General features: G+C 48.7%; 1 protein-coding gene and 1 long non-coding RNA gene across 4 annotated transcripts in view; both read right to left on the bottom strand.

Annotated features, from left to right (window-relative positions):
• Nav2 (neuron navigator 2) overlaps positions 1-17,465 on the bottom strand; it is a 651,028-nt gene that overhangs the window by 507,282 nt on the left and 126,281 nt on the right. The gene's annotated exons all lie outside the window — the stretch shown is intronic.
• Gm32849 overlaps positions 1-17,465 on the bottom strand; it is a 74,564-nt gene that overhangs the window by 13,010 nt on the left and 44,089 nt on the right. Inside the window, exon 2 of the long non-coding RNA XR_391458.3 lies at positions 1-17,465. This exon is cut by the window's left edge and continues 13,010 nt beyond it. This is a non-coding gene — a long non-coding RNA (predicted gene, 32849).

Genomic DNA, 17,465 nt, shown 5'->3' with positions numbered 1-17,465 from the left:
TAAACAAGTGATCCCAAGTTGCCTGAGGAATGAAGTTAGCAAGCCACACACACACACACACACACACACACACACACACACACATGCACGTTGGCTGTACCTGTGATCTGTGCTCAGCACTAAGGACAGCCAGCCTAGATACAGTTAAGGCTGCCCCATCTCAATTTCACCAAACATCAAGAAGAGACACTTAGTGGCTGCTGCGAGTTAGCTAGCCCCAGATTCTGGCACTATAATGGCTCAGCCAAATGTATGAGCAGCTTCAGCAGGACCGTGAACAGGATCTGGGTAGCAGGTGCGCATGGAGATGTGTAAAGGAAGGGGCTTGAGAGCCTTGGCTGGGTACTCAGCCTCTGCTGCTCTTTAAGCAGGAAGCTGAGGACAGGGCTTTTCATTTTTCCTCAGTTCAGAGGGCATGATAGTGACAGGCCATCCTTGGCAGGTGGCATAGGCCAGTTTAGACCACACAGAGTGGGCAGCTTATTCTGCTAGCTACTGTCATCAACATCATCCTTGTCAGTTGATGCTGCTGTGACCACAGGGCTGCAGGAAACACCATATGGGGCATCAGCTGCTTCTAATGATTTCTGGACCGCTTTCTTTCTCTTCCTTCCTTTCCTCATTCCCTCCCTCCCTCCCTTCCTCACTCTCTGAGATCAGGAGCCATTCCAGACAATCAGAGACCCTTTACTTTCATGTTATTTTTATTCATGTATATGTGCCTCTGTGTGTGTGTGTACATATGCATTCAGGTCCAACCCAGACAATGGTGTCAGAATCCTTTCAGAAGCTTAGGGCTGCAGTTATAGACATTTGTGTGCCGCTTGTCATGGCCTGTTTTATAATCTCCTTTATCCCATGAACCTCACAATCTGAAAGGAATTGTCATAAATAAGTCCAGTGTCTGAGAGGTAATTAGTGCCTAGCTTTGTTTTTATTAATCAAAGACATGTGTGATTGCCAGTCCAACCCACCACTGTCCTAAATAACCAACTACACTTTGGCCCTATTATAACTCTTGACAAAAACAAAAATCTGTGTGCCCAAGGCCGTGCCCTCCTGTGTGCTTATGATAAAGTTGAAGACATTTGCTAGTCACTTGGGGATTCTAAGACTGGCTCCTGGCTCTCTTATCATCTCACCAAAGTCCAATAGCACCAACCTGAGAATATAGAATAATCTTAGCTTTCAGCTTCCAGAATCTAGCTCATGGCTAAGGTCACAGGGCTCATCTGCACCTTGTACTCTGCTAAGGCATGTGCTAGCAGGTACTTACCCAAACCCAGATCTCCAGTTTGTTTTGCAAGCCTTAGTGAGTGTTGGCACATCCTGGGACCTTGTCCAAATGTAGGGTCTGATTCATGAGTCTGTAGTGGGATCTGGGTTCTGCATTTTAATATATACCCATGGGTTGGTGCTGCTGGTCCTCAGTACACACACTCTGGGCAGAAAGGACCTGATGTTGCCTCCAAATATGTTTTAGACGTAGGGCAATAGGGTTCAAACTGGGACAGTGCAGTTTGAATACATTCAGCCAATGGAACCGAGGGCCTTGAAGTCCACAGTCTCAGCCTTAATTATCAGATCTGCCTCTTTAACAGCTGGAGAACTGTAAGAAGGCTGATGAATTTTACCACAGCTGGTTTTGTCTTCTGGGGGGGCTGGAGGGAAACTATTTTAACCTTGTTAGCTGGCTTAGAACATTGATCAGGACTGTGCCCATGAGCCCTTAATGTAAGACACGAAACACAACAGGCCAGCTTCCCGTGGTTCTCCAGCACTTACTGCCTGGCTTTGTGATCCTCATAGAGGTACTGAGCTTTCTTGACTTTGGGTCAAAGATCAGCAGGTGCTTAAGTTCCTTGGCATCTACCTCCTGGAGGTGGGTCCAGACTGAACAACTGGGGCCACTTTCTTGGGTCTATCTGCCCAGTTTAGAGGCTTAATCAAAAAAGGTGTGTTTTCTAAAGGTGCCACCCTCAACCTCAGAGGCACACATGATAGCTGCTGGACATGGGTAGCCAGAAAAATGTCTTCATGTTGATGGTATTTTCTGAGAACCCTAATTCTCAAACCCCAAGTCAGATCTGCTTGGGCCCACTGATCCCTGACTGTCAACGAGGGACGGAGTTTGGCTCATGAATGATGAGACCCTGAGATCAAAAGAGGCAGAAGGAACTGCTTGGATATCATTTATTAATAAGGGATAAATAGAATGCTAATTAAGGCAGAGCCTGCAAGAAGGCAAATTCCCCAAGTAAAACTTTACGGAATGCTCCAATGGTTTCCATTTTAATTAAAAATGCATCACTCAGTAATGACGGGACACTCCTTCCCAGCACGGGAGCTGCCTGAGATGCAGAGCTGGCTCCAACTTCCAAAGGTGCAGAAGCAACTGAGCTGACAGCGGAACCCATGCTAGGCTAGTCTGTGACTCACTCCCCTTAGTCTGAACCTGAGTTACTATCCCCTAGCAGACCTGGGGCTCCTCTGACCTCTGTCCCCTTAGTCTTTATGGGTAAAGTACCCCTGTGCCTCTTTTAATCAGGTTTCTACCATAGAGGCTCTGAGTCTGAGTTTTCGTCACTATTCCAACGGTTTTCTAGCTCTTTGCCTTTTCTTACCTGCTGACCCCATGGCCACTGTCAAGTCATGGTCCACAGCATGACTAAAGGGTCTAGCTCCAATCAAGCTTCTCCCACATCCTCTGCTGGTTCTGTGTAAATCACACCAATGACAGAAGCCATAATTACTCAACATTCATTAGCAAAGGTTTACCTACTTCCAAATTGAGGAAATGGGCTCACAGACATAGAATTCCTGGGCCGATTTTGTGGTGGAAAAGAAGCAGAGTGAAGGGGCAGGAGAGATGGCTCGGTGGATAAAAGCACTGGCTGTTCTTCCAGAGGACCCAGGTTCAGTTCCCAGCATCCACGTGGCAGCTCGTAACTATCATTAACTCCAACTATACTTTGGGCCTATTAAAACTCTTGACAAAGGCAAAGATCTGTGTGCCCAAGGCCATGCCCTCCTGTGTGCTTATGATAAAGTTGAAGACATTTGCTAGTCACTTGGGGATTTCTAAGACTGGCTCCTGGCTCTCTTATCATCTCACCAAAGTCCAATAGCACCAACCTGAGAATATAGAATAATCTTAGCTTTCAGCTTCCAGAATCTAGCTCATGGCTATGGTCACAGGATCCTCCAGTTCTTGAGGAGCCAACCCACTTCTGCCCTCCATGGGCACTGCAAGCTCATAATTTCAGACATATATGCAGGAAAACACTCATACACATAAAATAAATAAACAAGCAAATCTTTAAAAGAGAAGAAGTAGCAGAGTAGGCATTGGATGCTTGCCTGAGAGTCTCTTTGGAGGGAACTTCTCAGCTATCAGTGTGGTCTGTCTTCATGGCTTCTTTCCTGTAAGGAATGAGATCTAGGTTCCTGCTATGGGGCAGTTCTCTGAAAGCTGGCCTCTTCTACTCCACTCTCACTTCCTGGGCTCCAGACAGTTGTTTCTGAACCCCTGCAGCCCTGAGCTTTGTCCCCTTGGGCCTTTCCCAAGGCCTGACACCATATACAATCCCCATATTTATCCATGCTTCATCAGATGCTTGACATCAGATGCTATTCTGTACATTTGTCCCTCACCTCTCACCCCATACTGAGCTCTCTCTGAACCCTTCCTTCCTTGTTCCCATCTCTCAATCCCTTGTCTTCTTTGTCCTATGTCCTGCCTTGCCTCCACCCCTATGAGGCATCAAGCTTTTAGGATGCATGGGCTGTACCTTTCACCTCAACATTGTTTTCTCTTCACATAGTGCCTGACCTGAAGTGGGGACTTAAAGATCACCCAAGTCACTTGACCAACAGTTAGCCACACACAGCACTCTTAGGTAAAGCAAGGCATGGCTAGACTGAGTTTCTGCTCCCAGGGGACATGTACTTGAGTCAGGGAGTTGATCAAGAATCAAACAGGCAAACAAATGAAGGCGATACCTAGCCACGACTCATTCCCCCTCCCCCCACAAACAGAAGCACAATGGGGAGTCACTGGACATGCAAGCAAAGGAACCCATAGCTGGCATCCTGTGAATAAGAGTCCCAGATAGAATGAGGACAGCCACATAGGTGAGGGCCTGGCAGGTAAAATGTCCTAAGACAGAAATGCACCTCCTCCAAGGAGAAAAAGCATCTGCGCAGAGAGGACAGAGTGGTAACAGAGTAAATGTCACTCAGAGTGGGGGGTGGGGAGTTACAGGAAGGTCCTGTCTCCAGTGTGGCCCAGCTCTCCTCACTCTCCCCTAGCTGTTACAGCAGCAGTACAGAAGGAGCCCCATCTCATTACCCAGATGAGAACGTGTGATCAGGAGACGCTGACCTGAGTCTTACCCCCCCCCCCTTTCCCATGCCCCCTCCCGATCTGGAGACCAGGATGTGTCACAGGCTGTGAATTTAGGCTCTGAAGACATACAAGATCACACACTGGTTCCTCACTAGCTTGCTAAAGGACATGGGGCAAAGGACTCAGCTCATCTGAGAAGGAGCACTGTGATGTTTTGTGGATCAGTGAATGGAAGGTGTATTCATATTTGTAGATCTAAGGACGTTACCTAGTTTGTAGAAAGAATGTTCACTACTAAGAGTGAGCATGACAGCAGGGGGTGCCACCGTGTGAAGGGCAGAGGAGTCAGTCCTCTCCTTCCATTGTGTGGGTCCCCCAGATCAAACTCAGGCCAGCAGGCTTGGCAGCGAGCACCTTCACATGCTAAGCCGTCCCTCTGATCTAGACTGCTTGGTTTTGATTGCCAACATTGAGTTAGGAAATGTCTAGGGCATTGGTGAGCCTTGCCTTTGGACATATTGATGGTATCATTTTCTGAAACAGTTAACTGAGAGGGGAAGACCCCACTCCCCCAGTGAATGGGCTGGGGCCTCCTTCTGAATAGAAAGAGAAAAGGGAGAAAGCCATCTGGGCACCAGCATTCACCTGCCTCTGCTTCCCGGACAAGCACTCTCACACTCCCACCAGCAGCCAGCATGCTTTCTTCCCATAAATCCTCTCAAACTGGGAACCAAGATTTGCCCTAAGTTGCTGCTTGTCGGGTAACTGGTCTCAGTTATAATGGTGGCTGGTATGCCTGACAGTGGTAGAATTTGGAATAGAGGCTGAGCATTCTCAATCCAAAACTGACATCTGAATTGCTCCCAGGTCTGAGATGGTCTGAGCATCTACATGACACTGTACAAGAGTCCACACCGTGAAACTTTGTTTCATATACAAATTATTAAAAACACTATATAGGATTACCCAAGACTATGTATATAATGTCTTTTTGAAATATGAATTAATTTTGGGTCTTACTCTTCAGAGATCTCACTGTGCACATGCAAATAGTCCAAAATTTGATTAAAAAAAAAAAAGCCTAAAAACCCTTCTCGACCATCTTGATGAGGCTACTGAGTCTGTAATATGAACTCTAGAAATGGAAACATCGCTGAACTCATCGGAAACAGAACATGCTTTTCTTGTTTGAAAAAATAAATTTACTTTATGCCTGAACAGATCATATTAGTAGAATAGTCTTAAGTTTTACACATAAAAATGGGGACTCTATATTTGTAGTAAGGATTGGAAGGCTATGTGTGTGTTTGCCAGTACTGGGAGAGGGAGTCGCATTCAGGTGATGGGTTCCCAAGGGGACATCTCCCACTGAAGCCCCTGTCATCTGCATGTTTCAGTGACAGCTGTCTTGGGAGAGGGACAAGCAGTCATGCCTGAGTCTTCGTGAAGCTTGATCATGGTTTTATTTCCCAAGAGGAGAATGGATGTCTAAATTCTCCTTCAGCTATTACGGTCACAGGGTAATCAAAGACAGAGAGGACATATATTCCATGGGGACAGGGTGGGACCAGGGTCATGCATGGACACTGTCATCAGGATGCTGGGAGAGAATGAATGCTCTTTCTCAGGTCCACTACTCCCTCTTACCTGTTGGCAAGGCAGGGATGTAAACAACAGAAAACTGGTGCTAGCTCTCAGGTCTTCACCTAGCATTTCCTTATGTCCTCTAGTGCTCAGCTGCTCACAAGGTCCAAGAATATACTTTCTGTACCATTGACCTCCCAATAGCAGCCTCAGAAGGTCTTCAGATGCATGCTAGGGCTATGTTTCAGCAAGGGAGAAGAAGCAGACATCTTCAGGCAAGGGCAAGGGCAAGGGCAGGGCAGGGCAGGGCAGGGCAGGGCAGGGCAGGGCTGATCCCACGGAATCCTTCCCTGTCCATTGCTGGATGAGAAGAGCAGGTGAGAGCAGGCTTTTCCCTGATGGCATGGAGATCTCCAAAGCCACTAATTTCAAGGAAGCAAGGCCCTCTTCTTAGTCTGTCTGCCGCCTCAGAAGTGCCACCCATAATTAGCCTCCAAACGATGACACCATTGCATACACTAGCAAGCGTTGGCTGAAAGGACCCTGATATAGCTATCTCTTGTGCGACTAGGCAGGGGCCTAGCAAACACAGAAGTGGATGCTCACAGTCAGCTATTGGATGGATCACAGGGCCCCCAATGGAGGAGCTAGAGAAAATATCCAAGGAGCTAAAGAGATCTGCAACCCTACAGGTGGAACAACATTATGAACTAACCAGTACCCCGGAGCTCTTGACTCTAGCTGCATATGTATCAAAAGATGGCCTAGTCGGCCATCACTGGAAAGAGAGGCCCATTGGACACACAAACTTTATATGCCCCAGTACAGGGGAATGCCAGGGCCAAAAAATGGGGATGGGAGGGTAGGGAAGTGGGGGGGAGGGTATGGGGGACTTTTGGGATAGCATTCTAAATGTAATTGAGGAAAATACGTAATAATAAAAAATATTAAAAAAAAAAAAAAAGAAGTGCCACTGATGTGATGGTCCTCACAGAGGCTGCCTCACACTTCCCAGCCTGGTTCCCTGTGTACATAGATGTGTCAGTGCCTCCTTAAACAAGATGTATAATTTCCACATCACTAACAACAGACAGCAGGACTCACCTTCCTGGGCTGCACCTCTCTCTTCTGTTTCACTTGGATGGAGATGTAGATAGCTGAGAAGGGATCGGGCCCCAACTCTCTGAGAGAATATATGCTAGAATGGCTGTGGTGGGAACATGGCAGAGGAATTGATGATCTGAAACATTTTGGATGATCTGAAACATTCAGAGGAAAAGAAGCCACTGGAGGTCACCATGAGGCTTCATCTTGGCTGCTTGTCCACTGACCCTCTGGGGTTCCCACTGTGGCCAAGTTAAGATCTAGCACTGGTGGACTTAAAACTGTGGCGTCCATGCTGGTGCTGTGCACTGTATGTTGCCTTAAATTTATGGCCTAGGCATCGATATGGATGCTAACTTGGTATTTCTTTTATGGAGAAGCCAGTATCATTCACAGAGTAATACCCAGCCAGTCTGTTCACACCAGGGGCTAACAGGAAGTGGGGGAGGGGCTCGCATGAAACGGGGAGGGGCTAACAGGAAATGGAGAGGGGCTAACATGAAACGGGGAAGGGCTAACATGAAATTGGGAGAGGCTAATAGGAAGCGGGGAGGGGCGAACAGGAAGTAGGGAAGGTATCACTGTAGTCTTTTACATAGAATCATGTCAACCAACACTGTTCTTACATAATGCCAGACACTAATATCTTAATTGCCTGCTAAATGATGCCCAAGAACCTAGACATGACGATTTTGAGTAATAACTATGAAAATCCAGAACTGTCTGTGGAACTGTCAGGATGCTGTTGTCTGAGGGTGGGGGTATTCTTAATGTTGAAGAAACTTGGAAGGTAGGATTCTGGAACCTCCTACCATAAATTTCAGATAAAATTAAATTAACTATTATAACACAACATAAAACAAAAAGTCTCCATATTAGAATAGAGATGGTCTACTTTGCCCAGTCATCCTAGGGGACTGTGACATGGGCCCTTTTAGGCCCAACCCCCACTGCTGGCACTGATGTCATCCTGCTGGCTCCACAGCAGCACCCTTAGAGATGGACTCTAGATCAATGAAAGCATCTACCATGCCAGACATGTCTGCCCTACTCCAGGCCTGCTGTGGAGCCAAGGTTCAGGCTCAGTGCCGGGCCATCTGTCATTTGGCGCTGCCTTTAATTGCTGTGCTGATGAACAAGGTTTGAACTTGAAGCAGAAAATGTACATATAAATGTAGACACAGCCTTGAAGCGTTGTCCCCTTACAAACTAACACACTGTCTGGACCACATAGGTAACAGTAGCCAACACACACCCTGTTCACAGAAGGTGCTTGTCCTAATGGGCAGATGCTCCAAAGAGCCAAGAAAGTCTCCACTTAGAGGTGGCCCAGTCCTTGGGGTCACAGCCAAACAGGAGAGGTAGATAGGTAGGCAAAGACAGTAAGTACTATGTGGTGGGGTCTGGGCAAGAAGGCAGTCTTGAGACTATGCAAACATGGAGGTAGGGATCTGGTCGGCCTGGGGTGTCTACAAACTTTCTTAGGGAGCACAGGAGGCCTGAGTTACATGTTAAACTATATGAAGTGTAGAAGCTCTCCAGGAGAAGATCAGAACATAGTGGTATGGCAGAGGGATCCAGACAGAGAGAACATAGACTGCTGCAGGGCCCAGGGAGGTGAATATGGTAGGCTGAGAATGAAGCAGGGAGACATGGATGCAGAGAGTTAGGATGCTACAGGAGGAAGCAGGTGAGGATTGGAGCCCTGAAGAAAAATTGTTCCATAGACCGTGTCTAAGCTTTGCCAAACATACAATCTAGCATTAGGTCAGTGTGGGGCCTTCGCCCTTACGGGTCTTGAGAGGAAGGGACATGGGAGGTGGCTCCAAGTGTGGTGGATGTGTTAACCACTGAGTCAGAGAAGACTGGTTTCAGGTGGAGACAGGGCAGGGCCAGAGTTCTGACTCATCAAGCAACAAGGTCCTGGCATGTCTCCATTTTCTGGGGAAGGGAACTTTAGCAGTTCAAGAGGTGAGGAAGGGCAGAGCTCAGATACAGATCCGTGTGAGCCTGACTCAGACCCCATGCGTGGCTCTCACATCACAGGAGGCTGCTTCCTTCCTGGTAGCGGGAACAGCCTGAGCCCGTGTGAGAAAGGAGGATGTCTGAAAGCACTGGAGGGCAGGCATGAGGTGGTTTCCACTGGTCAGAAGTGTGTGTGGGCTCAAGGAGGACTGTGGCCTGGGTGTGACTTGGCCACTGTTACCTTTGTGTTTGAGAGGGTGTATTAGTTCATAGGGGACAGTGGACAGCACTTTAAGGTTGTCTCTACCTCAAGCTCAGGGTGACAGCCTACAGAGTGACACAGGTCCAATAGGCTTTGGAGCCCAAAAACCTGTGGACAAGGGGCTGACCTTCCCAGGCTTCAGTTTTTCTCACGAAAACTGCATTCTAACATCTTTCTGCAAGGAGCGTTACATTCATAAAAGACAGTAAGAATAAATGCACACCCGGACGGTAAACAGTGAGACCCCAGGGGTGGGTTGGTTGAATTCATTTACATGGATATGGTTAAGTAGCCAGAAGACAGCCAATCTCTATTTTTACTCTGGCTGGCCTGGTACTCATTATGTGTCACCCATGGCGGTCCTCTTCTTGCCTCAGCCTCTTGGATGCTGGCATTGAAAGCATGCACCACCTTGGTCAGCTGTGACCCTGATCTTGTCACCATTAGGGGATTATCATGAAGTAGCATGCAGATCATCACTCTCCTGTCTTCAAAAAACAAAACAAAACCACAACAACACACAACTCCCTCATCAGATGTTTCATAATTTTTCTCCGATTCAGGGAAACTGCCTTAAGGAAACAGAAGGTATTCTCTGCCTAAAATCAATGGCTGTGGTTGTGAATGGCTGACAGTGTCTGTCAGAGGCCAGGCATACACTGTGAGAAGCTGGGGGTCTCAGGGGTTCCTGACAGGGCCTGGATAGCTAGGGACACCCCAGCTGTGAGGAAGGCAAGAAGCTGGCGTCAGCACTGTGGATGTCCCCTTCCTGATGAACCCTGTCAGCTTCATGAGAAAGAAGCCGCATTCTCTCCATCATTCATCAGCCAATTAGAAGCCTCTGGAGGCCACACTCCTTTAATCAAAGAAACAGGAGCACTCTGGACCAGTTCTCACTTTATTGCAAGGGTGAGGCGTGGGTATGGAGACTGCAGAGGGAGAGGCAGGCCTTTGTGAGAGTCTGCTATAGCATTACCTGTAGCCTCCCTGGGCCGCTGCGTGACTGTGTCTGGATTGTACTGTCCACTTGAACTGAGGATCCTGCATGTTCCCAAGTCCCAGGACACTCTGAGACTGTTCTGTGAAGGAGACCTCACTCACCAGACTAGGGAACTGGGGCCCAAGAGAGAGCGTGGTTATCCAAACCATTCAGTGAGGAGGGTACTTTACAAACACTGAAATCCCAGCTTTATCCCTGCCTCACTGTGCCTTATATAACAGGGGTGAGAGAGGTGACAGTTGGCTGGGGCTCTTGATCAAAACGACCAGATGGTAGTGGACAAAGAGAAAGGAATACTTGAGCTGACCCCTAAGCACAAGGCTGGGCAGAACAGCCCCAGGTTTGCATCGTTGCTAGGACGCCTTCAGATAGGAGATTTCTATCCCTGGTCCCTGCCCTTACTCAATCTGGAGGGCCTGCCTGCAGGGTGTGGTAGAGAGCAGAGCAAAGTATGGAGCCCAGCCATGTTCTCATTGTTCTAAGTAAAGCTGTGCCCACCATCACATGAAAAGCAAGGGTGGAGGAGAGCTAGGCGGGTGAGGAAACCCTTAGGAATGGATGCTGAAAAGCATCCTCAGCCAGGCACGCTGGGATGGATGCAGTTTAGTTTCAGTATTCTGTTTCCCAGAGAGGGGAATATAATATTCTCAAACATGACAGGTGAGGAAGTAGAGACCCAGAGACCAAGCGGCCACAGCTAGCAAGCAACTCCTCCTTTTCAGTAGATTCAGGGCTTTGGTCTATGAGGCTTGGTAACCTAGGCTGGGTCCTGAGCAGCAAACCTTCAGAAGGGATTATGTGCCACTTAGAGAGTCAGTTGAGTCACCCAGTCACCCTTTTGGCCACGGGCTTGCTGACAAGCAGTGTGATTGACTTACACTGAGGATGTGACTAGGGCCTGGCAGAAAGAAAGGCAAGGATTCCACCCCTCCTTCCAAGAGTCACATAGAGAGCATTCTGCGCAAGCCAGGGGGTCTTGAAGGGATTCCTGTGGCTGACCTGCAATTCCCCGCCTCTGCCCCTGAGGTACAGCCATAGCTCATGGGGAGGGCCTGGGGAACTGTAAAATCCCATTTGCCACAATTAGCAGATGATTAATGAAACTCGGCAGCGGCAGTCTCTGCTCCCTGGAGACCCACACCTCTGTCTCCTGCCAGCACCAGCTTGGGATGGGAAGCAGCCAAGCACCTGGTACCCAGAGCACCTGGGGACATGTCCCTGGTCCTGCCGGGGAGGAGGCATTTTCCTGCTCTGCTTTCTTGGGATACCTTTGTATTTGATATTACTGGCTAGCTCATGCCCTCTCCAAGGAATGCCACATGGTCTGTAGGGAAAAGTGGAATAGGGGAGGGGCCATAAAGGAATGGGAAGGAGAGAAGGGGGAGACACTGAATGTCAGGAGGCAGTATAGTGGGCAGCACAGGGAGCAGCCCCACGACCAGGACTACTATATTCTGCTGGTAGAAGATAGGAAGGGGCACATGGAGCATCTGCAGGCTGGGCTGATGATGGTCTGCACTATAGGACCAGCCATGGGAACCTCTCTTGGATGCTGGCATTATTCCCACAATTCTAGAGACTGAAGTCTCAGAGCAGGGTGCTGGCACTGGCAGGTTTTGGGACTGCCTTGCAGAGAGATCTCTTACTGAATTCTCAAGGGACAGATGGGGAATGGGAGAGTTTTGTAGAGTCCCTTTTCATTGCCTCATCACCTTGGAACAGGATTAGGGGTTAGGATCTGAATGTGTTAATGTGGTGTGGAGTGCAAACAGCCAGCCCATTGGCATTGTGATGCTTGAAACAGTACCTATTCTCCTGTTTCTTGTGAAAAGTACACAGGTGGATAAGTCAGGCGTGACTTCAGATTTCATTAGATGTACCATTTGTCAGGAGAGGAATGTTAAATCGCTAAATATTTGTTGAAGAGCAAACAAATGAGCTACTTACAAGATTAATAACTTCTGTGAAGGGAATGCCCAACTGAGTGTGGGGAAGGGCATCTGCCACAACCACAGACATTCATCACACACACACACACACACACACACACACACACACAACTCTAAGACAGACCAGGAGCTAAAAGGCATGCTGGTGTGCTCCAATGTGGACCAGAACCATGGGGATTGATCAGAAAGCTCAGGGGAGCTTTGGTCAGGGGAGCATCCCAAGACTAGCCCTGCATCACAGAGGTGAAGTCACCGGCCTGGGGTGACAGGCTGGAGAGTGGTGGGGGCGTGAAGAGCAGTTGGGCAGGGGGTGTGAGAGGTTGAGATAAGTCACTGCTGTGAGTCCCTAGCACAGGAGTAGTAGGTAGGTCAGAAGGTAGGGCAGTGTTGGTGTAGGGGATCTGGGTAGATCCCTACTGCGTAGCTCTCCTCAGAGCCTTGCAGGTTTGGGGGAGAGGCTGTTCTTTCTCCGGCCTTAGCCATGTGGGGGTGATAGTAGGCTTCCTCCCAAGGCTTAGGGTGAGCCTGTGTGCAGTGCCCCCTGGCATGTGTGTGAGCTTGCATTCTGCCAGCTTACCCGAGGCCCCTAGTAACTGTGTCCCCTCTCAGAGCACTTAACACCCTCTGTGTTACTCTTTGCCTGGCTTCCCTGGCAGCCCGAGTGAGCTCTCTAAGCCCTTTGGAGAGCAGGGATGCTTTGCTTTTTACTCCCTGTGCATCTTCAGCACCCAGCATGGGATGCTCCGTCACAGAACATTAGCTGTACGGAGGGAAAGGAACCGGGATGGACGATGAATGACGTACTCTAGAGGCTAATCTGCTATGGGAGCCGATCCCTCACAGGAGGGATAGATAGCTGCTGGAGACAAGAGGTTTCCCTAAAGCCTGGATCAGGTTTATGCGGAGAACCAGCCTGGGAGACAGGAATTTGTCTGGTAGCCCAGCCTGCTACTCAGAACCCTCTTTGCTCTTTGACTCCCTATGAGGTGGGACATCCAGAACTGAGTCTCAAAGCCCCAAAGCGTGACACAAAGTCCCAAAGATGAGGGGGAGTGAGTGGTATCCCTCAGCCACAGGGAAGGTGAACTCTGACCATGCTGTCATCTTCTTGGTGGGATGACAGAGCTTAGGGCCTTTTGAGGCCTAGACTTGGGAGATCTGCTAAAAGCAGCCGTGGGTGGCTATAAATTCGAGAGGCCAGCAGTCTAAAGCTAAGGTGGCCACTCGGAGGTACTGGGAGGGTCCTTCTTTGCCTTGTCCTAGCTTCTGCTGTCCTTGTCCTTGATACTACTTGGTTTATAGCAGTTTAAGGCCAGTCTCCACCTTCTTGTCATATGGACACCAATCATAGTCGGTAAGGACTATCCCCACTGTAAAGTGCCCTGGTTTTAAATGATTACAGTTGGGATACTCCTATTTCCAAGTGAGATCAAGTCTGAAGCAACAGAAATTAGGATCTCAATTTACACATAATTAAACCCACAGCTGGTGACAAAATAAAACAAAACAAAAACCAAATCCCAGCCCTCCCAAACAATGTTACAAATCAGAGAAGAAGGATCTAGGTAATGTATCCATTTGTATCCAGTGTCACTGTGCACTAACTTACCCATGGGTGACTGTTTTTATTCACAAGGCTCCTGTGCTGCTCCTCAGAGCCGGAGTGCCAGCTTGTCTCACCTGTAGAGAGTCTGTGGTGGAGGACACAATGAGAGCACGTGGTGCCACCGCTCTGGGATTTGACTGAGCAGTCAGGAGACCTTCCCTAGGGGCACAAGCTCGCCACATAAATAAACTTCCTGACACGACTCCAGGTGTCACACACTTCACTGGCTCTAAGACCCTCTCTGGTTCACCCTGACATGACTCTGGCTGTCACACACTTCACTGGCTCTAAGAACCTCTCTGGTCTCAGCCTCTTCTGTTAGGATAACACCCCTTCCGATGTAACACCACGGATGACAGGACAGAACGGGAAGAGGCGTGAAAGTCACGAAGCAAGTCAGTGATAATGACAACCGTGTCTTTGCTGCAGCAGAACCAAGTCTCACCTTTCCGATGAAAGTGCCTGATTAGCACACTTGACATGCGCTATCTATAAAAAGCACCCCCAGAAACCACGAGGGCTGGTACCTCACCTCTTTGGCCCCCACCCAGGTGGTAGTTGTGAGTGGAACTATTTATAGCCCTTTCTGCACTCTGGATTTTCAAGCAGAGCTGTCACCTATTACAAGGTGACTGAAGGGACTTTTTCACTTTATATGGACTCCAGGCTGTCCCCACTCACTGTAGGGAGCACTGTTCTGGATTCCTGGCACCTATATCTAGTTACCGGGCTTCTTAGTATGACAGAAGCTCGGTGGCAGCTAATGAAGGACTGTGGGGGCCATTGGTTCCAAGGCACACAAGTGGCTAATTGTCTTCAGCACGGACAAACAGGAGACCCAGGCAGATTCAGCAGACTTTGCGTTTTGTCTCCTGGCAAAAGGTGAAATATAAGAGTTGCTTACACCTATCTTGGAGCTGTTTGTCAATTCAAATGAGCTGTGTTACCCCATCTGAACTGATCAGGCTTCCTAAAGTAAGATGTGAGTCTAGGTACTCAACTGGTGATTGTAGCTTTCTGTAGGCCTGGATGCTATCTCTTTCCCTTCCTTCTCTTTCTGCTCTCTATACCCAGCCACTGGGCTGCTCAGGGGAGACATCTCTGTAGCGTCGACTGTACCCACTTCCCAGTGTCTTCCCCCTCACAGCACATTCCAGCCTCAGAATCTTGTTGTTTCTCCTCTTTGGGAGAAAGCTGTCAGCTACGATTTCACTAACAATGAACAGCAGAATAGGCTATTTTCCCTGGAGCCCATTGGACCCCTCTCAGCAGACCAGACACTCTTCCATCTCCATCCCTTGGTAAGGGTACCATCTCTGTCTCCCAGTAGAACGTTGTGGGGACAGGGCTCTCCAGGGAGCGCAGTGACTTGGGGATGGAGAGGAAAACAGTTTGTCTATTTCTCTTGGAATCTGCCCAGGTGATACAATGGCATTGACTGGGCTGGGGTTCAAAAGGCATTCGGCAGAGCCCCCCGAGGGTGGTGTGCACAGTCCTGGCCACAGACTCCAGAATATGTTGTTACTGGCTATATCCATTCTTACTTGGCAAGGGGACTTTGGACCAGATTTTGTTTTTCAGTCTGGGCTTAATGTGCAAAGCACCCTGGGTCAGAATCAAAGGCTGGTATCTGGCCAGATGGCAGGGCTTGACGTTAGGAAGGGACTTCACAGTTCTAGAGGATCCATTGTGGTGAGGATGACCCAGGGAGTCAGCATAGGGGAACCCAGAGCTGAGTGACAGAAGGCAGCGGTCCCCTAGTGATAGCGTTTCCCCCTGGTGCCATGTGCCAGGCCTGCACAGAAGTGGGGATGGAAGCTGTCAAGGAACAGCAACATTCCTTGTTGAGAAGGAAACAGCGCCTACATCCTGAGGCTCTGTTGACTAGAAAGCTGCAGGGCCAGGTTCTCACTGCTCAGCCAGAGGTCCTCCTAGGACCACCTTGCATTAACAACAATACTATCAGCTTTATGTTGCATAAGTCTCAGGCCATTCTATGTAAGGCATATGATTCAATGTTATTTTTATTTTCAGTCTGCAGGCATTGCCATGATCAATTTTTAGAATATATTTGTTACTGTCGCTCTCCCAAATCTGTACCCTGAGTGTTCACAAGTCTTTATTCCTCTCTGCTCCCCAAATCTAGGCGCCTTGGCAGATCTTTCTGTTTCAGCAGGCTGGCCTGCTGGGCCTTCACAGCACTCCTGGAGTATGGTTTCAGCATCCTAGTTAGTTGGAGGAGGACACAGGTCCATAGCATTGCTAACTCCTTATCTCTAACAATCTCACCCCACCCCCAGTGTCCTGGTTGTTCTCTGGTGACACCTCCAGACCAACAGTATCCACAGACATAGAGGCCAAGGTCAGGGTGGCTTTGCCAATTCCTTGCTGTGGGGACCTCAACAAGCCTCTAAATCCTTGTGGATCTGTTCCTCATGTACAAACTAAGACCCCTCCAGAAAGTCCTCTTCCTTGCCTTGCCTGGGCCTCAGCCAAGATAGATGTGTGAACCCACTGCCAACACAGAGCCATGTGCAGCTAACCTATGTAGAATCCCAGCTCTTTTAAGCACATCAAACAGTGAAAAAGCTCATTTTCCTACCATAGAGACCCTAAGCCCTCACTCTGCTCAGCTCTAGCCTCAATGTCTTGCTATGGGTGCCTAGCTCCATAGCTGAAGAGACACCACCATAAATCTCCAGAGAGGAGTGACCCTCCCCACAGTTCCCAACAAAACCAATCAATTGACCCTGGGCTGGGCACAAAGAGTGTAGCACCCCCACCACTCTCAGAGGCCTGAACTCCCCTGAGATAAGTAGTGGGTGGGTTTTGTCCTCAGTGAAGGGCTGGCTCTGTTATACCACCATTGTTGCTACAGTCCACCCTCCTGTTCACCAGTTTCTTCCCTTGCACGGTTTATAATGAGAAGAAGACGGCACTGGAACTGCCTGAGACAGGGCTTCGGATAAGCAGCGATGCTTCAGCTACCACGAGTAATCCTACTGATATCATCGTTACTACTTTGAGACAGTGTCATGTGGATTCTTGGCTGGCTTCAAATTCCTTGTATGATCCAGTGTGACCTTGAAATTCTTCTACCATCTCCTCAGTGCTAGAGTTATAAGTGTGTGCCGCTGTGCCCTTAAAAAAATATTACTAGCTATTGTCATAGAGGGGCACAAAGTTTCGGTAAAGGGCACTGGTGTCTGCGAGGCTCGACTGTCTCTCTGTTCCTCAGTTTCCTCATGCTAAAAATAAGCATAAAATAATGACAAGTTCACTGCGTAGCCAGGGAGTAATGAGTTCACACTCTGAGCAGTGCCTGGGGGGATTGGAGCCGTAGACCCGGTCCTGCCGTGCCTGAGCAGTTTTCCAGGAACCTTCCCAGCCACCAACCAGTGCTGCGCATCTTCTTTCTGCTTTCGCCCTTGTCTGCTTCCCAGTCTGTTATTTCCCAGACTTACAAAGTAGCCTCCTGCTTTCTTCAAGGCAACAGATTGCAACTGCAGAAGTTAAAGACTTGAGAGCCGGACCACATCTCAGAGGTAGGATGCTTGCCGAATGCACACAAAGCCCTGGGCTCCATTCCCAGCACAGCATACCCATTTTTTTTTTTTCTTTTTGAAAAAGTGAAATCACTCTTCCTT

This window comes from Mus musculus, chromosome 7 (assembly GCF_000001635.26).
Source record: "Mus musculus strain C57BL/6J chromosome 7, GRCm38.p6 C57BL/6J".
Taxonomy (NCBI): Eukaryota; Metazoa; Chordata; class Mammalia; order Rodentia; family Muridae; genus Mus; species Mus musculus.
Note: the sequence above shows the minus strand (reverse complement) of the source record. Positions and strands in the feature narration are given on the sequence as shown.